Genomic DNA, 24,281 nt, shown 5'->3' with positions numbered 1-24,281 from the left:
TGTCTGATTATCTGGCCGGATTTTAGAACTAAGCACCCATATAATGCATGCTGTTTTGAAAAAAAAAAAAAAATGACTTTCGATAAGAAAAGTGTTTAAGGGGATGAAAATACTCCTGTAGCCACTGTGGATCTGGCTCTTATTTTCTTGTGGAGAGGCCACTAACTAACTCCCAAAGACGGCAGAATATCCAGAAGGAAGTGCCACTGGACAGGACACCTGGACTTGCTTTTGTTTTCTGTTGGAACCTGGCTCTGTAGATCTGGGAATAGGATGTTGCAGGGAGTCGCAGGAAATAACCTGCACTAGTAGTCACGGCAACTAATGTGCACTGGTCATCCTGTAAGTGATGTTTCTACCTCGTGAAGGAAGTGAGAGTCCAGGATCTCCACATCCCAGTGTCGGATGCTCAGGAAGTGCCCACGCTGTCTCAGAGAGAAGCAGGCAGGGATGCGGTATGTATCTTTGATCCTCTTTTGAGGAGACATCAGTCCTCAGGGCTGCCTGCCATCTTGTTCATCATCCCTCTTGTGTTATTCCATAGACGAAGGTTCTGGTGGCAATGCTTCTTAACCTGTAATGCACACAGCCTTCCTTAACTGTCAGCTGTCGACATGTGTGTATGTACACATACACACATATATGTGCACGCACGTGCACACACTTGGTTTGGCTGCTCCAAAGGAGAGCGAGTAATTCAAGCTCCCTGGTACAATGGTAGGCTTTGCTTCTGATGATGCCTTCAGGGACTCTCTTTATCTACCTTTCCTTCCAACCTTCTATCCTGCTGTCTTCTTCATGATCTCTGACTTTTCTGACTTCATAGGAAATGTATTTTTATTCTATTTATATAAAAAAAAATTAAAAATAAACTTTACTATAAAAAAATCGCGAATAAAATTCTCACACCAAAATTAACCCGACTCAAAGTCTAGACGTCTCAGTGAACTTCAGTGTGGGAGCTTAACGTTGGATTTTACACTTTCACTATCTGATATACTTCTATGCACTTATCTACCACCCAAAATAAAAAAAAAAAAAATTCTTGGCAGGGTTAGAACTAGAAAAACAATTACCTTTATATACTCTTTCATAGCTCAGGTGACCTGTATTCAGTCCTTCCTAGTGCATGTTTAAAGAGATCAATTATATAACATTTCACATTGATGAACATGAATTTTTTAAAAAATCATGCATTTTAGAGTTGGAGGTAGGGCAGGGAACTTAAAGGTCATTAGCACGTCCCCAAAGTATAATGTAAGAAGCCCTGAGATGAGCAAGAGGGTGGAAAAAAGGATTCTATAATCAAGTATGAGTGCAGAACAGGATTGAGAATTCCCAAGCCACGCTGTATAAATGTCTCAGAAAAGCAACAAGCCAAATATGTTCAACCCACTGTTTTCAAACCTTACATGACTTAAGACCTTTTCCAGATAATTGGAATTAAATCCCCCACAGAGCGTCACTTGAAAATGCTGGTTCTGTTGAGTCTCTCTGTTCTGAAAACGAGAAAACTGAGGCTCAAGGGTCACACTGACTTGGCTTAGAGCCACTGCTCAGCACTGAAACACAATGCTGTGGTCCCACTTTGTACTCCTAACTGGATTGATGCTATGGCTCAGGTGGGCCAGTGTCAGCACCAAGAGACATCGACAGGCCCTGCAGAAGAAGGAATTCTAGTTTCCTTGACTCTCTTAAAGAAAGTAAAGACTATCAAAGCAGCCACTTCAAGCCCCCCTTTTCCTCACTGTCCCCATTTTGTGTCAGCTTATAGTCTGTGAAAGTGAAACCAAACCCAAAAACGCCTCCCCATTTCCAGCCCAGGGAGTTTCGATGCCCTCCTAGAGTGCCCTACCTCTCTGAATGGGGTCACATGTCTTTCTAGGAGTCCTTGCAACCTTCTCTGGGCTGTTTCTAATACAGTATCTGTTTTGTTATTGTTTTGAATATGTGTTAAAATGCCAGAAGAACCTGTTTGGCAAAGATAAGTTGTCCTTAGGGCTGTGTGAAGAGAGGGGAACTGAAGACATGGTTCAGGAGGAGATGGGAGTTCTATATCTTCATCTGAAGGCTACTAGATGCCTGACTTCCAGGCAGCTAGAACAAAGGTCTTAAAGCCCATGCCCTCAGTGACACATCTACTCTAACAAGGCCACACCTCCTCATAGTGCCACTCCCTGGACCAAGCATATACAAACCATCACAAAGGGCCACATTTTCAGTGACCAATCTGGTCTCACCACACATTTGTTCCTTGGTACAATATTCTCCATAAGAATGAAATAAAAAGAATTCTGTGATTTCTTGTTTTTTAAACCAAAACATTTATTTTTTATGTACTTATTTTTAATTGTGTCAGAATTTTTAAAAGTGTTTATTATTTTAAAGAGTGTATTATTAATTATGTGTGTATGTGTGTAGGGGTTGGGTATGTGCACATGACTGTAGGTGCCCTCAGAGGCCAGAAGAGGGCATTGAGTTCCCTGGGACTGGAGTCATAGATAGTCATGAGCCACCTCACATAGGTACTGGGAACTGAACTCAGGTCTTCTATAATAACGGTACTCAGTCTTAACCACTGAGCCATCCCCTAGCCTCATATTATATCTGTCTATCTATTTATCTACCCATTCATTCATTCATCCACCTACCTATTTATCCATCTATCTGTCCATCCGTCTGTCCATCTGTCCATCTATTTGTCTATTTGTCTGTTCATTCACCTACCCATCCATTCATCCATCTATCCATCTGTCTGCCTATCTGTCTGTCTGTCCATTCATCCATCTACCTACCTATCTATCCATCCATCTATGATCTATCTATCTAGTGTGTGCATGTATTCCACATGTATGGGTGTAGGTATGTGTGTGTCCAGTGCATGTGTAGATGTCAGAGAACAACATTTTGCCACCATTCTATCCTGTCATCTTTGTGTGGATTCTGGGACTGAATTCGGGCATATTTCACTGAGATATTTCAACTGTCTGTTTCATAATTTAAAAAAATATTCTAAATATTCTTTTTGTATCAAATAGAGATCATTACAGAAAGCCTCAACTGCTCGAAATGTAGTGGAAAACTGACCACGGGGCACCCAGCACCCAACATCCAGCTCGAATTGATGCATCTTCAACATAAACTTTATACCGAAGGCTCAGGAAACATTGTGCAAGAGGAGGTGGAAAGATTGTAAGAACCCGAGGACCAGTAAGTCAGTTGTGAGACAGTACCTTCTATTAATGACAGGGAAGCTACATCTGTGCAATCTCAACAACATGGCTTGCCTGAACAAAACTAAAAAATGCTGACATCAATTGACATGCCATCATGGGTGACAGAAATCTCACAAGGCCCCATCCAGAATTGAAAAGCTACAGGCAATTAATGACTGCTGGGGAGGGGAGACTCAATCTTCAGGGATGATCCCCGAATAAGTTATCTAAGTTCGCCCTAAAAATGTGTACAAAGTGAAATATAGATGGATTTGGCAGGTTGTGTTTGTATATTTATATGTATGTATACACCTAACAACAATCATTTAAAAAAAAAGAAAAAAATAAATCTTTTCAAAAAGGAAAACTCCCTTCTATCTCCTTTCTCTTCTTCCTCCTCCTCCACCTCCTCTTGCTCTTCTTCCTCTTCTTCCAGGATCTCACTGTGCAGTCTTCCCTGGCTAGCCTGCTACTCACTATGTAGGCAAGGATAACCTTAAACTCATAAAGATCCCAGGCAAGCCTCAAACTCCTAGAGCTCTTCCTGCCTCTGCCTCCAAGTGCTGTGGCTGCCGAAAGGCTCAGCTGTGTTGCTTCTCTTCAGGATACTGCACAGATCTGACATGGTTTCAAGGGGTTTCTAATGGTTGTTTTTGTTTTCTACAAACCAGAAAGACATTATGTACTGGTTAGATTTTTTTTTTTTTTCAATTTGACAAAAGCTGGAATCATCAGGGAAGAGGGAATCTTAATTGAGACAACGTTTCTACCTGATTAGCCTGTGAGCAAGTATTTGGGAGTATTTTCTTGAACTGTGATTGACGTGGGAGGAACTAGCCCACTGTGGGTGGGGCCAGCTCTGGACAAATGGTTCTGGTGGTATAAGAAAGCAGGTTGAGCAAGCCTTGGGTGAGCAAGCCAGTGAGCAACACTCTTCTGTTGTCTCTGCTCTGGTTCCTGCCTCCAGGTTTCTGCCTTGAATTTCTGCCCAGTTTTCTACTCATGAGAGCATAAGCAGTCAGATGAAATAAACATCTTCTCCAAGCTACTTTTGGTCATGATGTTTATCATAACAACAGAAAACAAATGTTGCGACCTGCTCTGCTCTGCCTGGCTTGGCCTCCCAAGTGCTGGGATTAAAGGCGAGCGCCACCACTGCTCGGCTCAAACTGCCTCTCTGGTCTTCGGTCAGGGTCTAGAGGGAGAGAGAGAGAGAGTGGGGATAAGGGGAAGAGACCCACAGAATGGAGACAAGACAGAGGTTCTGATCAAGTCTCATTTATTGAAGGGAAATCTGGGGTATTTATACACTTTTGCCACGTGCCTTGTAGGCGCGTGGATATGACGTAAGCCTTACAGGCATGGATAGCACATTCTCCATGCGCCTTGCAGGCATAGATACCACATGCGCCTTGCAGGCATGTATTTCGTGGACAGCATGTGGATAGCTGCTTTCTAGCCGCTTTCTGCTAAAAGTCGGCTCCCAACAAACAAACTAATACAAGCTTTGAGGTAAGCAATGCTATTGTCTCTAACTAAACACTCCTGAGACAGGAACTGCCCATATTTCTCTGTGACAACACATAAGTGGGGCCAATGCTTTGCAGATATTTTAGGTGTTGACCTTACATATTCAAAGCCCAGTGTGATTTTGGTCTGAACACTCACTCATTCAACACCCGAGAAACTGATACTGAGTTTTATGTTCTTCCCTGGTGAGGGGTGTTTAACTTCTTACCCTTCAAAACTCCTGAAATTTGGAAAATGGAAAGCCTCATTCTTAAACAATGTCTTGAGGTGAGCCCAAGGGTTGAGAAGGGCAGAGGGTGAGCAGGCCTGGAAGGTTACACTGAGATGATTTTAATGCACTGAGGTAGTTTTGATACATCAAGGAAGACAGCTCACAAGATTCCTACTCCCAGATCCATACCTTGCTTCCTTCTGGGGACTTCATTATGAGTGAAGTATACCTCATGCAATAAGGAGACAATCTGAAATTGCTCCAAATTATTTGTTTCAAGGTTATGGGTTGTCATCTAAGGCAATCTTAGAAGCAATCTCCTCTATGAATGACTGAGATGTTTAATCCCAGCAAAGTATAAAGAAAAAAAAAAAAAAAAAAAAAAAAACCTCTTAAGTGATTTCACACTGTTCTTTTCCTAGTTAAAAATGTTCCTTGCAGACATGGTAACTAAATGTTTTGTGTCCTAGAAGAAATTTTGACTGGATAAAGGACATTAGGCAAAACCTAGGGGAATATGGATGAAGCAATGGACTGGAGTGTATGGTATTGGCCCATTGGCGGTGGTAAATGTGCTGTACTGACACCGTGCAGTCTTGATGATGAGGGAAGCAAGGCTTGGAACATATGGGAACTCCCAGAACCAGCTTAATGGCTTTCCTAAAGCTAAAGCTATTTTAAAATCAAAACATTATCTTATAAAAACACTTTGTTGCAGATGAAGGCAGCTTTATGGAGCCAGTGAGAGACCAACATGAAACTGTCATCAGAGTCATGTCTCAAAGATGACAAATATGTCCCAACTCCTGCTGCAGAGATATCAGATAAAACTCTTTTCTGCAGTAGTGTTGTAGAGGGCAAACTGTTGGGAGCCGACTCCTAGCAGAAAGCGGCTATCATCTTTGCAAACATCTTGAGCCATATACCCTGACAAGAGACTTGGTTTTCAACAGCCAACAACAGCTGAGCACACTCTGATAAACATCTTGTTTATCCCACATATCTTGTTTTGCTGTTATGTGCAAGGCACGTGGCAAAGCGTATAAATTTCCCGGATTTCCTTTCAATAAATGAGACTAAGACTTGATCAGACCCTCTGTCTTGTCTCCATTCTTTGCATCTCTTTCTGCTCCATCCCCACTCTCTCTCTTGCTAGACCCTGACCCGAGGACCGGAGCAGCAGCTAGGGCTGGGACTCAGTGGCCCCCAAGCTGGGCAGTGTGGGCCTCACCATATTGGCTTCCAAGTGTGGGGCAGTGCGGGCCGTGGCAGCAAACGATCTGGAGGTGTCCCTGTACATGTCTGGAGATCCTGGTAAGAACTCGGACATGGTCTCTCCAAAACTTTTTCCCTTTGCCTCCCTGACTTCCAAGCTCCCTTGCAGGAACAGACACATCAAAGCTCCCTCTGGCCATGCCTTTCGGGAAGTGGCCCTGGTTCTCAGGTTCCACACCTGGTAATTCCATTCCCCTCACAGCCAACAGCACATCAGAAGTGACAGTCATTTATAGTAACATATTTTTCTAATAGGGAAATGTCAAAGATGTCACTGACTGACAATTTACATAGTTAAGAGCTGACAGAATGTTTAACTCAGACCCTAAATGTGTCATTCTCCACAGCCATCTGCTAACAAAGCCCATTGCCATATTTATGCTTCAGGCTACTTCAGGAAGAATCAAAGGTGGCTGCTGCCTGGGAGAAGCCATGTTCAGATCTCTCCAGAATGTCTGTGTTGAGGCCTTTGCCAGCAGTTTAAGGTCTCTTTCCAATTAGAACTGTTGATGAAAGATGCAGTTGTTCACAGAAGAGCACAGAGCACACTCTGAGCATGGAGGCTCTCAGTCATGGCTCCTGGGAAAGCCAAGTGGTAGAGAAACTTTGGAAGACAGATTGGTAGACTTTACAAAACTCATCCCATTATTATCACATGACCTGGCTGCTCTACTTCTTGGCATTATCCACGTGAGCTGGAAGCTTGTGTCCACACTAACAACTGCACACAGAGCTCTATTCATAATTGTCCAAACAAAGGGGGAAAATCAGCAAGATGCCCTTTGTGGTGGGTTTGAATGAAAATGGTCCCTTAGGCTCATAGAGAACAGGGTACTATTAGGAGGTGTGGCCTTGCTGGAGTAGGTGTGGCCTTGTTGGAGGAAGTGTGTCACTGTGGGGGCAGGCTTTAAGGTCTCAGATGCTCAAGCCAGATCTAGTATGACATTCACTTCCTGTTGTCTGTGAATTTACACCCCCATGAATCAACCCCAACAGAAGTGATGGACTTTGGGTAGTAACAACGTACCAATGAACATTCAGCTACTGTAGTAACTACACTGCTCAGCAGGCTGGTGTCGAAGGCATGGGACTCCTTGGACTTTCTGCTCTATTTTGCTGTCAACCTAAATTCACTTAAATAATGAGTCTATTTTTAAATGTTCCTCCAAGATGCAAGGCTTGTAAAACAGTTGAACCCACCTGCACTCTTGGTAACTGGCATATGACAAAAGCTTAGGCGGACCTGTCTGCGAGTCTTTTGGCTGTATTTCTACATTTTCTCACCTCTCTTGCTTCATCCTTGATTGTCACCCCCAATCCTGAGTGTCTATCTCTCCTGTTTCTAGCTCCAAACTTGCCTCCTTGGGTCTGATGGTAGATGTGGCCCTTCAACATACTTCTTAAACATGCTTGCCTCTTCCCTGGCCCCTCTTCTTCCAGTTCTTCTAGTTACTCTTGTTTCAACAAGCCCACAACCTGCTGTCTTATCCATGTCAGTGACCCTCTCTGTACCTAGAAAGGCTGACATAAAGGATACCCTCCTAAAGTTTGCAGCCCAGAGGTAATCCACTCTTTCATGTTCCAAACAGCTTGTGTTTGGATCTTCACTGGGGAGCCTCCGCTCTGCTGAGTTGATGACTGTGAAGAGCTTTGAGAATAGAAGCTCTCAAGTAAAAGACAAGAGTGGCATGTTGCCTGCCCCTGGCCACCTGGAGACATCATGTAAGCATGCCCAAGCTGTACATTTACTGTACAAGAATGTCTTCTCTTCCCCTCCTTAACATATTGCTAAACTGAAATATCAGGCATAGAAGATAAACCTGAGAACATAAAGTGCAAGCTTAAATCAGCCTTTTAAACACAACATTCAAAAAGACAGAACAAGAAGCAAAATACAGGAGTGACTTTTGCTTACTGTAGAAGTGCTCTTTGGCAGATTCTCAGCTCCAGTGAGTTTTCCTGAAAATATTGCTGATTGTTATTTCAATGGCCTTTCCAAGATCAGCTCTGATGGTCATCGTTCTTGCATGACTGTTTTATTCTTGCCCTTCTCTTACAAACGATGGCGCCAAAGAGGCTGTGGGTACCATTTTTTTTTCCACAAGCCTGGCATAGTACCAGCTGAGACTAACCAAGCTGTGGGAATGGGCACAAGACCACAGTGCAAAGGCCTGACTGATGGACCATTCTGTCATGTTGTCAATGCCAAGACAATGCACATCTCAATCTGTGGTTCTCAACCTTCCTAATGCTGCAACCCTTTAATATGGTTCCTAATATTGGGGGTGACACCTAATCATAAGATTTATTTTTGTTACTACTTCTTAACTGTAAGTTTGCTTCTGTTATGAATTGGAATATGAGTCTCTGCTGTGCAGGATATTGTGACCCACAAGGGGGTTGCAATGCACAGGCTGAAAATTACTGAATGAGATAAATACTGTGGTAGCATGTTGCCTTCACTAACAGGGCTCTACTATCAATGTTGGTCGCCATAGGCAGCTTTGACTTAAAGAACAAAAGCTCTTTCTGGTCCTTTTTGTCCATACTTTAACAGTTTTTGCTTAGTAGTTACAAATATATATTTGGCTTGGGGCTCAAACAATTATTCTAAGACACAATAATGGCTTTCCAGTCTCTTCTGTCACAGACTTGTCAAGCTCTATCCTAGCACCTGGGATCATTCATGTCCCAGCCCAGTCCTGTGTGGGCCAGTCTCCATAGAACTCTCTGATTAGCCTACAGATTTAGGAGTTAACATCCGGAGAATATTTAGATTATGGGTCATCCTTGATGGTAAGGCTGATGTTCTGAAACAAGGAACTCAGTGAGCCATTCTGGCTACCGGGAATCCAGGAGTGTTCAGGCAGGGCTGGTAAAGAAGTCAGCCTGGCTCCGCTCTGCCTGTTTTCTCCTAGTTTCCTATCTCTCTGCCTCCTTCCCAGGCTCCCATATTCTCATTTCTTAATCCAGTTCCACTTCACTAAATATATGTGTGTTCATACTTCTTAAACAAGATTCATTTATTCAGGTGAGAGAGTAAACCAGGAGAGGACGAAGAAGGGTCACTCAGACAGCGAGAGAGAGACATTTGTTCCAGTACCCATCCTGCCAATGGCCAGCTGAATGACTTGGGGATTTAATGAACATTGCCAAGTCTGGTTTATTCATTTACAAAGTACAAGAATAATCACACTTTTGAATTGTAAGGTGGAGAGATCATTCACATGTTCCTAGACTTCCTTGGATATGTGGAGAAGATAGTTGCTACTAAGAGTCTACCTGGAGTTTTATACCACATATCTGTCATTTTACATCACATTTTTTCATTTAACACTATAATATTACTATTTCCCCCATTCTTAAAAATCCTTTGTATATATTTTAAAATGCTAAATATAAAATGCTAAAACATAGCCCCATCAAAAGGACATATACTGGAATTACATCATTCTTTCCATATTATTGGAAAGAGTTTCTTCTCTTCTTCCTTTTCTTCCTCTCCTTCCTTCCTCTTTCCTCCCTCCCTTCCTTCCTTCCTTCCTTCCTTCCTTCCTTCCTTCCTACTATAAGAAGATTGTGTTTGAAAATACAGATTCATATCCTTTTAGGTATACTTAACATCATTTTAGACATGGAATTTCTGTGACAAGGGGTTTGGATATCTAAGTCTCTTGATACATAGCACAGAATTCTAGAAAACCCACCCACTAACTGTTTGTATAGCATCTATTGCCTGGCAGCAGGAGTAGACACCACAGGTTGCCTCTCCACAAGCCTTGTTCCTTCTTGTTTCCTGTTGACAGAGCCTTGTCTTGATTAGGTGTCCATACCTCCTTTGGGAATAAATCATGAGTGGAGTGAACATTTCACAAAACCCTGGGTGATAAGAAGAGCTGCAAAGTTCACTGGTTATTTTTTTCTTAATTCTTGAAATGAGCCAAAAAAGAAAGAGTGTTCATTCTTTCATTGTACAGTGCCATGTCTACATGGGTAACCTTGAACCATGTCAACACAAAGGCAAAACTAGTGAGGGAGGACCATGAAGACCATGATGTTGTCAAACCTTTGAGTTAACCAACCCAGAAGCCGCCCTTTTTCTCTGAGACTCCTTCTCTATGAAATGATGTATCCTACTGGTTGCTTAAGAAATTGTCCTTGACAGTGTTGTCACAGCACCCTAAAGCATTATAATTGGAACAACAGCCTTACAAGTATTAAAAAAAACATTTCCCAAATGAATTCACACACACACACACACACAGAGAAACAGACAGACAGACAGACAGACAGACAGACAGACAGAGACAGAGAACAGAGAGAGAAGAGAGAGTGAGCCATCTTAATTTGGCTTCAATTTAATGCTCTTTTATCTACTGATAAAAGTTGATATGTATTATTCATTTGCTTCTTAATAATTTGCATTCTCCTTTCCAGAAGTGTCTGGAAAGATCTTTAAAGATTAGTGCTCCTCAGGAAAGGATTGTGCTGCCGAGCAGAGCTGATTGGTGTGGAATGAAAACATGGCTTGAGCCACAATGGAAACAAGTCTAAAAGGCACAAGCACTCCTCCTGCTTGTTGACAGACAGAGCTGTTTTGTACTCAATGAAACGGGGCTTTGTTATGTTTGAATGTGAGATGTCTCCTGTACTGAACATTTGGCCCACAGTTGGTGGTGCTATTTGGAGAGATGGAAGCAACTCTGGGATGCAGGGCTTAGTTGGAAAATAGGAAATAGGTCATTGATGTGTACTTTTGAAGCTCCCTTCTTCTTGCTCTACTTCCTGTCCATCATGAGATGCCACAGCCCCTCCTTCCATACTCCTGCTGCAGGGATGTTCCACTCAAACCCGCAGGGGCTGAGTCACTATGGACTGAATCCTTTGGGACCATCTAGAAAATAAACTAATCTTTTTTAAGTTGTTCTCTTGCTTATTTTAGTCACAGCAATGCAAAATAACTAAAAGGAGCTGATACCCCCTAATATGGTAATAAATATTTATAGAGAGCTAGTCCTTGGAGTGCTCTTTCTCAACAAGAAGAGTGGTCAGTAGGCGAAAACTGAGCTTGTGAGGGTAAAGGAAATGATGTGGGGTATCCACCAGAGACGACTACTTAGATACAGCTTTAAGCCAATAGAAAGTCATTAGCCAGCTGGTAACTATACTGGGTTCTCCAGTCCCCAGTGTAGTCCTGAACCTTTCTTGGGATGAGGTTTTAAGCACAAAACAATGATTTGGGTTGACATACTTCAGGGAACAAGACAGTTAACCAGAAGCAGAACTACAGAAGCCAAAAAAGCAAGGCTATTACATTTAGAGAGTTTCCAAGAATTATGAACTTCAATGGTTTAGGTCTTTGTTTTTGTTTTGGCAGGTGGTGCTGTCTATGTGCTAAGTTCTATGGCCTGAGTGGTAGTGCCATCCTGGAGTCAATTGGGCAAGAGTCTGGGGGCCCCTGTTTAAGGAAAAGTGAAGAGAAAGATACATGGTTGCTACAAGAAGGGCCTCACTCAGTGCCGTTCTCTGCCTGCCCTGGCCTCCTCAGTTTAAGTTACTGAGCTCCCAGACAAAATTCCTTGCCTCATCCAGCACCCCTACAGCTCTACATTAGCATAAAACTATCTCATTAACTTTTCCAGATAGAGAAATGTCTCCAGTCACTCCAGTTTTTGAAACAAATATTGGAACATTTGAAACAAACATCGGAGCAAGAGTTTCTGCTTTGTTTCCTGAAAGAAAGGGACAGTTGAAAGGGATTCACCATCTTCTGTTAGCACTCTGGAAAGCCAGAGCATGCAGAATCATCCATAGGAAGGTAACATGTAATGGACACATAACTAGAAACCTAAATGCCCTGACTTTTAATGGGAGCCTTTCAGTATTACAAATAGTCAGGGAAGTCAAGCCCAACTGAGAATTTCTGGGGACAACCTCTTGCCAGCAAGCCTCTGTGCTACACACACAGGCAAAGTGGTTTTTGGGAAGATTTATTGACTTTATGGTCAAAACTATTCAGCTTCCATCAAAGTCTTGTTTTAAGCCATTGTATATCAACAGATCAATAGTTAATACCATAGCTAGCCAAGTTTAAAGCCAATAACTCAAATCCCAAGACAATTGGATTTTACTCATTCATAATTTGGAGGCGCTTTGTGTGGCTAAGTGATGTTGGTTTAGCTGATTTATATATCTGAGGACTTCAGCTGGAACCTACCTGCCTTCTGTAAGCCACAGACAGCACCAGCAGAGTGGCTCAGTAATCACAGCTTGCTTCTCTTTGGCTGGTTCTGAGACTTGTGTTGCTCAGGTCCCCTCATTAAAGACACCTCTTCATGGGATTAAATCTTCCCAGGTAGTGATGTCCTTAACATACCAAACAAATAAAACCACGAAGCCTCTAACATAGCTGGAAACAAGAAAACACTCAATTTCAAATGACAGGATTAAAATAATAAAGAGAGAGGAAGGATATTTTCAAAAAAAAATTGAATGCTGTTGGAGAGTTTCTGGTGCTGTGTTGGTGAGGGCCGTCTATTTGGCCTCACATACCCTATGGGTGGTGCCCACCATTTGGTGATTTAAAGCAATCGTGATGCTTTAACACAAATGTGAGCTGTGTTGGAATGAAGGGAATAGAAGAAAATAGACCATGTGAGCGTCTGGCTGCATATTCTTTATATGCAAAACTACAAAATAAACAGTATCCAAAATTAGCTCCGTTTCTGCTACAAAGAGATCTTCTATCAGCCGTGAACTCTAAGAGCCCACATTGGAAGGAACTAGATAACGGTTTGGGTTCCCATGAGAAGGACATAGGAGGAGGTGGTAAAACTGGCTGAGGATTTCACCAAGACTGTCCTATGTGGTAGGCAAGTATTCTACCTCTAAGCCACACCACTAATTCAATATCTAGTAGATTCTTAATTATTATCTTCGCAAGGGTTTGGGTCACAGCTAGGATGGAAGAAGGGTTAAGTTAGTTTCTAGTCCATCCTTCAGTTCCTTTGACTGAGGAATAAATCTCTTGGCTTTAAAACATGGACAGTTACTCCCAGTACTTAGAATGCTGAGTCAGGAGGATGCTCAGGGAGAGTCTGAGTTCAATTCCAGCCTGGACTGAATAGTGAGAACTTTTCGTAAAAGAAAACAACAAAAACTTAGCCATTAATAGACTTTGAACTATTAGCATATCAGTAGTCTATCAGATTTTAAAATGAATAGAAAAAAAAAACAGAATCACATTACACTCATACTTGGAAGGAAGCAGACCTATGCTCTGGCAGGAAAGGATGCCCCTTATAGCTCAAGTCTTAAAATGTCACTGCATAATATAGCAAAAGAACAACTTAAGTCACAAAACAATGGTGACATTGGATTATAATAGATTATAATACTACTATAATCCTTAAAAGAAGGGGAATCTGCATTAAAATATAAATATTATATGAGTAAAATGAATAAATGAGTAAACAAGACATAACAGCACTTTCTTACAGAAAAATTCCAATTAATAGCTGTAGAATGGATGAGGAAAAGACAAAAGCGCTGCCAGGCTAGCATCCCAATCACGATGCTAGGCAATTATCATCATCCATGAAGGGTCATAGGTGGTCAAGACCACAGCTAGGAGGATCTCCTGGGGTGCTTCAAATCTCTCCTTAAGTGTCTGTCAAGTATGCAAGACAAATCCAATCACTTTGAAGTGGAGAGATATGCAGACATCCCCTTAGCTGGGTGATCAGTAATCTCCCCCTTAATGAGGCAGGCTGACATCAAGCACTGAGAACACAGCACTGTTTCTGTGACTCCTCTGTTAAAAAATACATAGTTTCAACCTGATTGTGATAGAAAAGCAAACACGATTTCAGACACATGCACACACTGCAGACTTGAGACAGAAGAAACTCAGTAACTGAGATTCCAATGTGGAATTTTAGACTGAACTTTGGTGTGTCCTCATCTGTAACCTCACTGCTCCTACAGCAAGATGGAAGGCAGGTGGGGGGTGGGGGCTCCTAAGAAACTTGCAGACCAGCTCTCCTTGTGTGCACAGCAAAAGGACTCCACCTCACACTAGGAGGGAAGCAAGGAGGGACACCAGAGTTTTTCCTTTGACCTTCACACATCCTGTGGCGTGTATGTGTGTACATGCACATATGCAGCTATCAAAGAGCTAGTTTATCACCCCACACACATGTAAGGACAAGACAGGAAGTCATCGTCTTTGAGCCAGAAAAATGGGCCCACACCAGACACTGAATCTGCCAGCACCGCAGTCTTAAATTACTAAGCATTCAGAACAATGAGAAGCAAGTTTCTGTTGTTAAAAAGCTCATCGGTTTGTGGCATTTTATAACCACCCGAATGGATGAAGCCATGCAGCATCCCATGAGTTTGGTATACTATGTTCACCCTTAATTCATGTTGGAGTATTACAAGCACTTACCTTCTGGGTTCTTCTTTAACTCTTTGCGTCTTTAGGAGCATGCCATTTAATTTCTACATTGTGAATTCCCAAAATATCCTTCTGCTATTGATATATAATTTATTCCACTGTGCACAAAAAGGCATTGTATGATATCAATCTTTTTTTTTAATTTTTACTTTATTGGAACTTCTGTTACAGCTTAGCATGCATTTTATTGGAGGGAATGCTGCATGTTCAGTTAATATCAATGTGGGGGGGGTTGCTCTTTGGTGAAGTACCCCATAAATGTCTTTGGGTTTGGCTTTTTGTAGTCTTTAGTTTCCACACTGTATTTTTGTCCCTTCATTATTAGATGTGGAATATTACAATCTCAAACTACTAGAGCCGAATAATCTATCTCTTCTTTAGTTCTATTAATTTTTCTCTTGTGTATTTTGAACCTCTGTTGACAGGGTGGTTCATGTATCTTTAGAATTGCTATGACATCCTCATGGACTGGCCATCTTAGCATAAGAACATGTCCTTTATCTACAATACCAACCTACTTTAGGCCTATCTTTTGGTGTGTTGAGGTTACTGTTCCCCTCATTTTAGACCTATTCATCTTGGACTCTAAAGTATGTCTTTAGGTTTTAGCTCAAGCTCAGTCTACCCTCTCCACTGGCTACTTCTTTTCACAGCAGCAATTGCTGTGAGAGTGGTCATTTTCACGACTACTCTGTACCTCTGGAGAAGGGAAGGGGAAGAGGGGAAGATGAATGGCACAGTTTGCTATAGCCTTTAAGCTCTGTTGAGGTCCCCCAATCACTGTTTTATAGGTAGCTACATGTGTTTGGTTAATTAGCAGAGTTCTGGAAAGGACATTTTAACTATTCTGTCAGTTCTTTGACTGCCTTTATGAAGGACAGTTTATCTGAAGGTCTGTATTTCACCATGGGAAGTATTTACCCAGAATGTGAACATTAAAAAGACCCCTGGGTGCTTCTAGCTACGCGTTACGTTGGGAAATTGTGGGTATCATTTTCTCTATATTTTATACCTTCATTTGAGGTTATCAAGTGACTATGCAATTTCATTATTATATAGTGCTTAATATGTAAAGTTTATATTTTAAACAGTCCATAATGTTCAAAAAAAACAAAAAACAAAAAAACAAAAGCAAACAAACAAAAAACCACCTCTGACAGTCTCTGTCCTCATGCCTAGTTCTGAAAATGTTTATGTGAGGCTTGAGACTTTTACTTGCTTATCACCTATTAGTCAGACTGAGAGCTTACAACTCCTCTTGTTTTCTGAAATCTTCTGGCCAGACATGAGAACCATTGGCTGAGCTACAGGAACTGAAAATAACCTGTTTTAGTTCCCAGTATGAAATGCCCTCCACAGGCTCATGGGTTTGAACACTTGGTCCCTGGATGGCAGTGCTGTTTGGGAAGCTTATTTAGCTTTTAGGATGTGGGAGCTCACTGGAAGACGTAGATCACTGTGAATTGGCTTTGAGATCCTATAGCTAGGCCTGAACTGCTGATCGAATGTGACAAGCTGGCCTCAGGCTCCGGCCACCATGCCTTCCCCACCAAGATGAAGTTATTTCTCTGGAACTACAAGTCACTCCCCTGCCCCACCTCTCAAAAAAACAAAAACAAAACAAAACAAAAACCTTTCTTCTCTAAGTTGCTTATGTTGGGTCTTTTATCATATCAACAGAAACAAACTAGTACATAAAGTCACTCTCAGTGTCACGGGGATATTGGTTCCAAGATCCCTACAGGTGCCAAACTGTGAGAGTGCCCGAGTCCCTCATATGAAGTAGTGTAGCAAAGCGTGTAATTAATGTACATCCTTCCCTATATGTTAAATCACCCATAGGTGACTTACCCTACCTAAAGCAATGCAGATGCTATGTAACTCATTTAACTGCATTGTTTACCAAGAAAGGTGTGTAGACCCTCAGTGCAGATGACTTTTTTCCTCTTATTTTCAGTCTGTGGTGGACGGACTCTCGTGTATAGAAACTGCAGAGACCCAGAGTTGCCTGTGCTGCCTCTGCTGGCCTGAGGGCAGTCTGTTTTCCGTGATAAAGTGTTCCGAACCAGCTCTTTCTGGGGTCTGTTTAATTTTCTCCAAAAGCTGTTGTGTTTCAAAGGAAGGCACACAAAGGGGAGAACATATTCATTGGGAGCTGATGCTGCTGACCTCTGCGTGATTTTGGGGTGTAAAGCAAGCAAACAGAGCACTCAGTGGAAGCGCGGCTGAGTCTCTCCCTCTCTTACCCTGGCTTCTCTTCCTAGGATCTCCTCTCCTTCCTTGCACTTCTTCCTTTGTCTTGTGTAATAGGCCATACTGGTTAGCCAGTGCACAGGACTTCCCTCTTTGTACCCAAATGTGTATTCTTTTCCTTTGAGTCCTAGTTCTTTCTGGTCCTGCCCATTTTTCCCACCATAAAATTTTCATCCTGCCTATGCTTGTATTCTGCATATTTCTAGAATTAACTGTTCATATCCACCCTTTATGTCCCAAAGCCTGGCTACCTAACTTTTAAGGAAAAGCATGCCACCCCCAGTGGAAACATTATGCTTTTGACAAAAAAAAAAGTTTCTCTGTATCAACTGTTAATTTTGCTGAAGTTTTCAAAGTTAGCAAAACAAAATGTAAATCAATACCTGCCCGAGAAGGAAAAGAAGTTAGAAAGTAGCGATTCTGGACAAGAGATGGGTGGGTATTGCTTGGGCTGGAAACGTCAGTTTGGATTTAAGGTATTGATTAAGCACAGCTCAGTGCCTTCTGCTGGTAAGAATCAAAGCACAAGGCTAAACACTGAATTAGCTGTGCGCCTGCACCTCACAGCAGAGCGAAAATGAGGCAGTTGTTTTTTTCTTTCTCCCCTCCCCCTTATTCCACAGCATCTCCTCCCCTGCCAGGAAAAAAAAAAAATTCAAAGCAAGAGAAAATATGCTTCCTGGTGTTTGAGGGAGGTATGAGATACATTTAAAAATTGATTTATGCTTTGATCGTTCTCAAAGCTTCATTATTCCAAGTATCGGTATAAAAGACTGTCTGATCTTGCAAACTCGTTAAGGCACAGACAGCGGCAACAGATGCAGTGCCTTACCTGCACAACCTGATCCACTGGCTGATTCTTCTGCTTCCGTTCTCATTTTCCTGTCATTGATTTATTAATGATGTCTTACTTATCTGTGGTTCTCTTATGGGATGGGCTTCCTATGGCACTGTCTCAAGAATGATGGCCCGTCCCTTCCTCCAGCATCCAAAACCCGGCTTCTCTCCTCCAGTGTTCTTTATCACTGTTCCAGAGGTTGGAGACTTTAATCATTTAGTAACTGAAATAACCTCCATAGCTTGTGGAGTGCATGGCCAATTTGTCTTCAGCATGCCGTATTCAACTGCTTTTCCTTGCTAAGGAAGGGGCTGTGCCTCTTGGTGTTGCTCTGTTACTCTGTGGGCAATAAGTGAGTTAGCTGCAGGCCCAAGGCAAACTCTAGGTGGCTGCAGGCAGACAGCTCAGGATCAGGAAAGCACGGCTCAGCATGGCTCAGCTCAGCTTAGCATAGCCCAGAGAATGCACATATGTATAGCATGGGGCTGTTCACATTTGAGTTGTTCAGAGATGCAGTAGGGGCCTTTAGTACCAAGTAGCAAAGAAGGGGAGACAGGAAAATTGGAGTTCTGGAACAATCTACAAAATCATCATGGGGTTGTCTACATCAAAAAGCCTGTTTTGTAGTTCTTGGTTGTTAGCTTCCCCAAACTCCATCCATGTCAGCAGGTGCGTGGAATGATAGATATCATGACTCTCTCTACTGCTTCTCCTGAAGGACTCAAACCTTTACTCCCCAAATCTTCCCAAGGCTAACAGCTCTAGTTAAGTCCTTATCTGGGATTAGTTCTGGTCTAAAAACGGATAGTCATCTCATCAAATTCACACCTTTTTCTGAGGGCAGCAGCCCTAATTAGATGGTCCTTGGATACCTGGTTTTCTCCTTTCAACCTGAGATCACCCTCAGGGCCATGCCATCCCTGGAGCTATCTATGGGATTAGTGAGGTATTTGCCACCGTTCAAAGTTTATTATTCGCTCTGTCTGATTGTTTCTTCTTTAACTCTGAGGTGAATGCCAAGAATACCCTCACCTCCCAATATGCTTTCTATAAGTCTTTATCTCAGCACATGCTTCCTCTGGAGGCTGACATTCAACCATAGCAAATGATAAATCATAAACAAAACACTACTGGCAAAAGCCAGAAGCTTTGCTTCATTGCAGAATTCAGTGCACAGCCAGCGGGCAGAAAAACTGAGCAACAGGCCAAGGACAGAACTCTAGACCTGAAAGAACTCAGAGAAGGTCCTCAACCTGACGGGTTTGCCAGGGTGGAATGGAACTTTGCTGGCGGGGAATCTGAGTCTTCCAGACAGATGCCCCTGGGCCCACAGGTATGGCCCTTGCATTCCTGGTGAGTGCTGATTCTTTTCTCTTGGCAGGAAGTATTGCAGAGATTGGCAGAAGATTGCTCATGCTTTCTCCCTGCAATCCACAAATCCCATCATGATCAACAGACAAAAGAAGAGACTTGTATCACAGTTAAGTTGGTTGAATGAGTGCTGGGTCTACTTAAAGAAGAGATGGCTGTTCTCTGGGAGAGGTGCAGGACTTAGCTAACCTATACAAGCTGAGCCAAGATGCCACGTCCAGGGCTATCATAAGAGATCCTGGAAGGTGGGACCAAAGGAGCAAGGAAGCTAAAGTGGATGAGCCTGTGAGACCCCAAGGCCTAAAATGTGCTGCCTCCAGAACACTGGTACTTATACACTGGAAATAGGGAGCTACTGAACATCTTAGGAACTATTGGGTGCAGAGACTGAGCTGATGCTGACACATAGAAAGCAGAGTACTCTAAGCCTCTCTTACAGGTTGAGTACACAGCCTCTAATAAGTGAGATGCAATAGGTCCAACTCTCAGTGTGTCTCCTGGGTACATGGATCCACCAAGTTGTCTATTTTCAGAGGGTATATCACTGGAATGGACAAAAGGACTGATTGGCAAGACAGCCATGTTCATTCCTTAGCTGTGAGACTATCTTTGTATAGAAGGCTGAATGGGGAAATGGCCTCCCTCCATACTGGCCAAGACATAAACAAAGCAGAGAAATTTATGTCCCTATTATTCAGGGTTCTCCAGAGAGACAAAAGCAATCCTACACACATATAGACATAGGAGCAGAGGTTGGTTAGGGAAATAGTCCTGTGTGATAGAGGCTGGGAAGGCCTGTGATAGGCAACACACAAGCTGGGGAAACAGGGAAGCCAGTAACATGGACCAGTCCAAGTTTGAAGAATTAAAATCCAGAGAAGTAGGTAAAAATTTCAACTCTCAGGCTATAGTCATGAGAAGTAACTGGATGTCACTGGAACACATCCCAGAATACAAGAGCCAAAGACCTAGACTTCTGAAGTTTAAGAGAAAGAAGGTAGAAAATTCACATTTACTCTCTTCCTTATCTGGTCCTCCCTCATTGCATTCAGGCTAACGAATAAAATACAAATCATGAGATCAGTAGAGGGAATAATCAGGATATATAGTATGTAATTTAAAATCACATAATCAGGATATATAGTATGTGGTTTAAAAACTCTGTTTTCTTTTTTTTTAATTTAACTTTTTATTGATTCTTTGTTATTTTCACATCATGCACCCCAATCCCACTCATCTCTTGGTCCCTTCATACCCATCCTCTGTCCTTGAAACCTCTCCCACAAAAGAAAAAAACCTTGTTGTGAAAGTTGTGGTATGTCACAGAGTATCCCACAATATTCCCCTTTGTCCACACATCTTTACTTGAAAATGTTTGTTGCAATGAGTCAATGGTCTGGTTCCAGGCCTCTGGCTTCTGCTACTCTATCAATACTGTATCATTTGTGGGACTCCTCTCGGATATCCTGTTGCTGCCCTGTGTCATGGAGATCCTGCAGCTTTGGATCTGTAGAACCAGCCCCTTCATTTGCTCCAGCAGTTCATAGATGGAGTAGATATTGGGGTGCGACAACTCAGGACCCTGGATCTGGGCCTGGATGGTAGCTGAGCTGGTCAGCCCACCAGCTCTCCCGCACTTGCACTAGCAGGGCCAGCTATTGCACTGCCCAGGCAAGGTGCAGGGCCTGCTCTCCTGAGTGCTGCAGCAGCCACGGGGTTGGGTCAGCTCTCCCATGGGCCTAGCTTCCAACCAAAACCAGCACTACTCTGCTGCCCAGGAGAGGTGCAGGGCCTTCTCTCTCACTCTTGTGACTTTGGGACCTTTTCCTCCACCTAGGCTAGGTGGTGAGAGGTGAGGGGGAAAATCTATTTTCAATAAAAGAAAAAAAAAAACACCACCAATCATGTTTAGTCAGCTTCCTATCATGGTATCAAAATACCTGAAATAATCAACTTACAAGGAAGAAAAGGTTATATTGGTCCATGGACTCAGCATGATCACTCTGGGCTCTGTGGTGAAGAGGTCTTGGTTCCCAGAGGGGAGTGCAGCCACCACAAGACAAGCATCCCACTCAACCCACAGCTGTGGCTTCCATCTGAGACCTGCAGGCTTTCTGTGCCGCGTGTGCAGTCAACATGTAAGGAGGGGAGTAACAGGCCCCGGTCAGCGAGAACTAGGAGGGCTGCTGTCACAACACAGGGGCAGGAAGCCTGGATGGTACCCAAGCGATCTGCTTAGGTCCAGCTTGACTAACTCCAAGCAGTATCTGTGGCTCAAGAGAGTCGTGATGACCCGAGGCTCCAGCTACTCAGGGGTGAGTTCCCATCAGGTAAACAGCCAAGCCAAGCCAGCCAATCTACTGTCTAAAGGGGCTCTAGAGAGGGAAAAGAAGAGAAGGACGAATACTAGTGATACCCCAAGACCAGCCACCATGACAAAGCTTGCTGTTTGTACCACTAATTTTCATGTTAGATGCGAGAATGGAGCCACATGCCTGTAATCCCAGTACTCAACGAAAGTAGAATGCAGGAGAATTACCTCAACTCTGAGGCATGCCTCATTTACATGGTGAGTCTCAAAAAAAAAAAAAGAAAGAAAGAGAGAGAGAGAGAGAGAGAGAGAGAGAGAGAGAGAGAGAGAGAAAGGAAAAATGTCTCCCAGGAAAAAGGCCCTTCAGTATTCAAAGAAGTTACTTATAGAATATGGTCTACAAGACAGAGGATAATAAGAATACTGTGATACCTGGGTTTGGCCTGCTGGACACAAACCTAGACATGTCTTGGAAGAGGGAATCTCAATTGAGTAGATGCTTCTGGGTGGCATTTTCTTAATGGCTGATGTGGGAGGGCCCATCCCACTGTGGTCTTAAGTTACCTAAGAAAGCAAACTGAGCAAGGCATGGAGAGCAAGCCAGTAAGAAGTGCTCTTCCGTGGTCTCTGCATCAGTTTCTACTTCCAGGTCCTGCACTGACTTCCCTCCGTGATGGAGTAGGGCATGGGGGTTCTAAGGTTCTTGGGTTCCTTCCCAAGTGGCTTTTAGTCATTAAGTATTCTGTCACAGCAATGGGAAAAAAAAAAAAAAAAAAAAAAAAAAAAATTAAGTAAGACAAGTACCGAAGAGGGACTGTAGAGTAGTGCACCACCCAGATTCTCTCCTCTAAAGCTAATGTTCTCACTTTCTTTTCCTCCCTTCCCTTCTCCCTCTCATTGAAGCCCGACATGTCCCAACTCTAACTCTCTCCAGAACCCTTAGAGCAAGGCCATCTTCTGCTGCAGTCCACATAAATTCCTTTCCTTCTGGGTGGCATTGCTAGCGTTCCTCGGCTAAGGGGCATCCTCCCCACTAAGAGGCACCATAGATAGTAAAGTAATACTGTCCTGGGGTGCACACAAGCTTCTCCTCTTCCCAATTGAGCACTTTAAGAAGGACTTCTTGGAAACCCAGTGGTTTAGCTACACCCTCCCCTTAGTTCCGAAATCTACTATTTCCATCTCATTTGTGTCTTATTTTTCTCAACAGTGCAGCATTGAAGGCTTAAAGTTTCTTGCCGCTAATCCATACTAGCTCACAGAGAAATTCTGCTAAAGAGAGAGTTTGAAAACACACTCCCAGGTCTTAGCATGGCTGCAGACACCCATTTGGGTTATTACATTAGGATATGAGGCCAGTGATTCTTGTATATTTGTATGTACTTGAGGACCTTTAAAAATCAGATCATTACTGTGTGGTGGTGGTGCATGTTTTTAAGTCCAGCATTTGGGAGGTAGAAGCAGGCAGATCTCTGAGTTCGAGACCAGTCTGGTCTACAGAGCAAGTTCCAGGACAGCCAGGGCTCTGCATAGAAATGCTGTCTTGAATAACAAAACAAAATTAGAAAACAACAAAACTAAATGAGATCATTTCACATGAAATGCACACTTGACTCGAGAAAGGCAAGGTTGAGTTGAAATGCACACTGGGAAACAGTAACTTAGCCTAAGCAATTCAGCTAATAGGTATCTTAATTTCTCCTGGTGTAAAATGGACGTTTATGAGTCTGTATGCTGAGAGGAAAACTCTGAACTTAGGGTTTGGAAGTAGCTAATGTGACTGATGTACTAATTGTCCTGAAAGCTGAATCTCTGGTGCATCTCTGACTCAAGGGATAGGAAAATTAACAGAGCTTTGTCTAGGCAGTTGCTTTTTTCAAAAGCAGTCAGGCCAGGCTGGTGGGATGGCTTAGTGGTTAAGAGCATTGACTGCTCTTCCAGAGGTCCTGTGTTCAATTCCCAGCAACCAGATGGTAGCTCACAACCATCTGTAATGAGATCCAATGCCCTCTTCTGGTTTGTCACGGTCAGGCCAGGAGTGGTGTTCTCTCTCCAGTGGCCTGTGTGAGGCCGGCTGATCATTTCTATCTGGTGTACACCTTTGCTGTGTCTTAGGTGTCACAAAACTCCCTTGCTCCATATTTACCTCCTATAGGATGTAATCAAAGCTGGAAACTTCTTTGAAAAAGAGGAAATAAGAAAAATATAAAAGTTCCATAAAATTTGGGCAGTTTTACAGATATGCACATACTAACTACTGTCGGAAGGTCATTCTATGTGGAATCATTTTTAATCCAAATTGAAACACAAAACTTATACGTTACAAATCTGACCTCACTTGTCTGTGCTTGAATTAATTTTCTTACTATTGCCTTGACCTTTCTAGCAGCTGAGTGACTAGAATAGTTCATGTCCAGTGTAGTGTTAGCGGTGAGGACCCAGCGTAGGGCTCACTAAGCTGACGTCATGATAACACTGGTGTCATATCCCTTTTCAGAGGTTCTAGGAGAGAAATCCCTTCCCTTTGAGAGCTTTAGATGTCTCCCTCAGCCCTTGCCTGTTCCCATCTTCAGTCGCCAATGGCTGGTTGTATGTTCCTCACATTACACCTCTGACATTGACTAACTTGTGTGTTCCTTCATTAGTAAGCTCCCTGATGCAGATACCAGGATTGCTTATATCAAGATCGTCAGCCATGGGGCTAGAGAGATGGTTCCATTGCTCTTTCAGAGGACCAGAGTTCAGTTCCCTCCACCCTCATAACCACCTCTAACTCTAGTTTCTTCTGGCCTCTTCGGGAACCTGCATACACATAGTAC

This window comes from Arvicanthis niloticus, chromosome 3 (genome assembly GCF_011762505.2).
Source record: "Arvicanthis niloticus isolate mArvNil1 chromosome 3, mArvNil1.pat.X, whole genome shotgun sequence".
Classification (NCBI taxonomy): Eukaryota; Metazoa; Chordata; class Mammalia; order Rodentia; family Muridae; genus Arvicanthis; species Arvicanthis niloticus.
Note: the sequence above shows the minus strand (reverse complement) of the source record.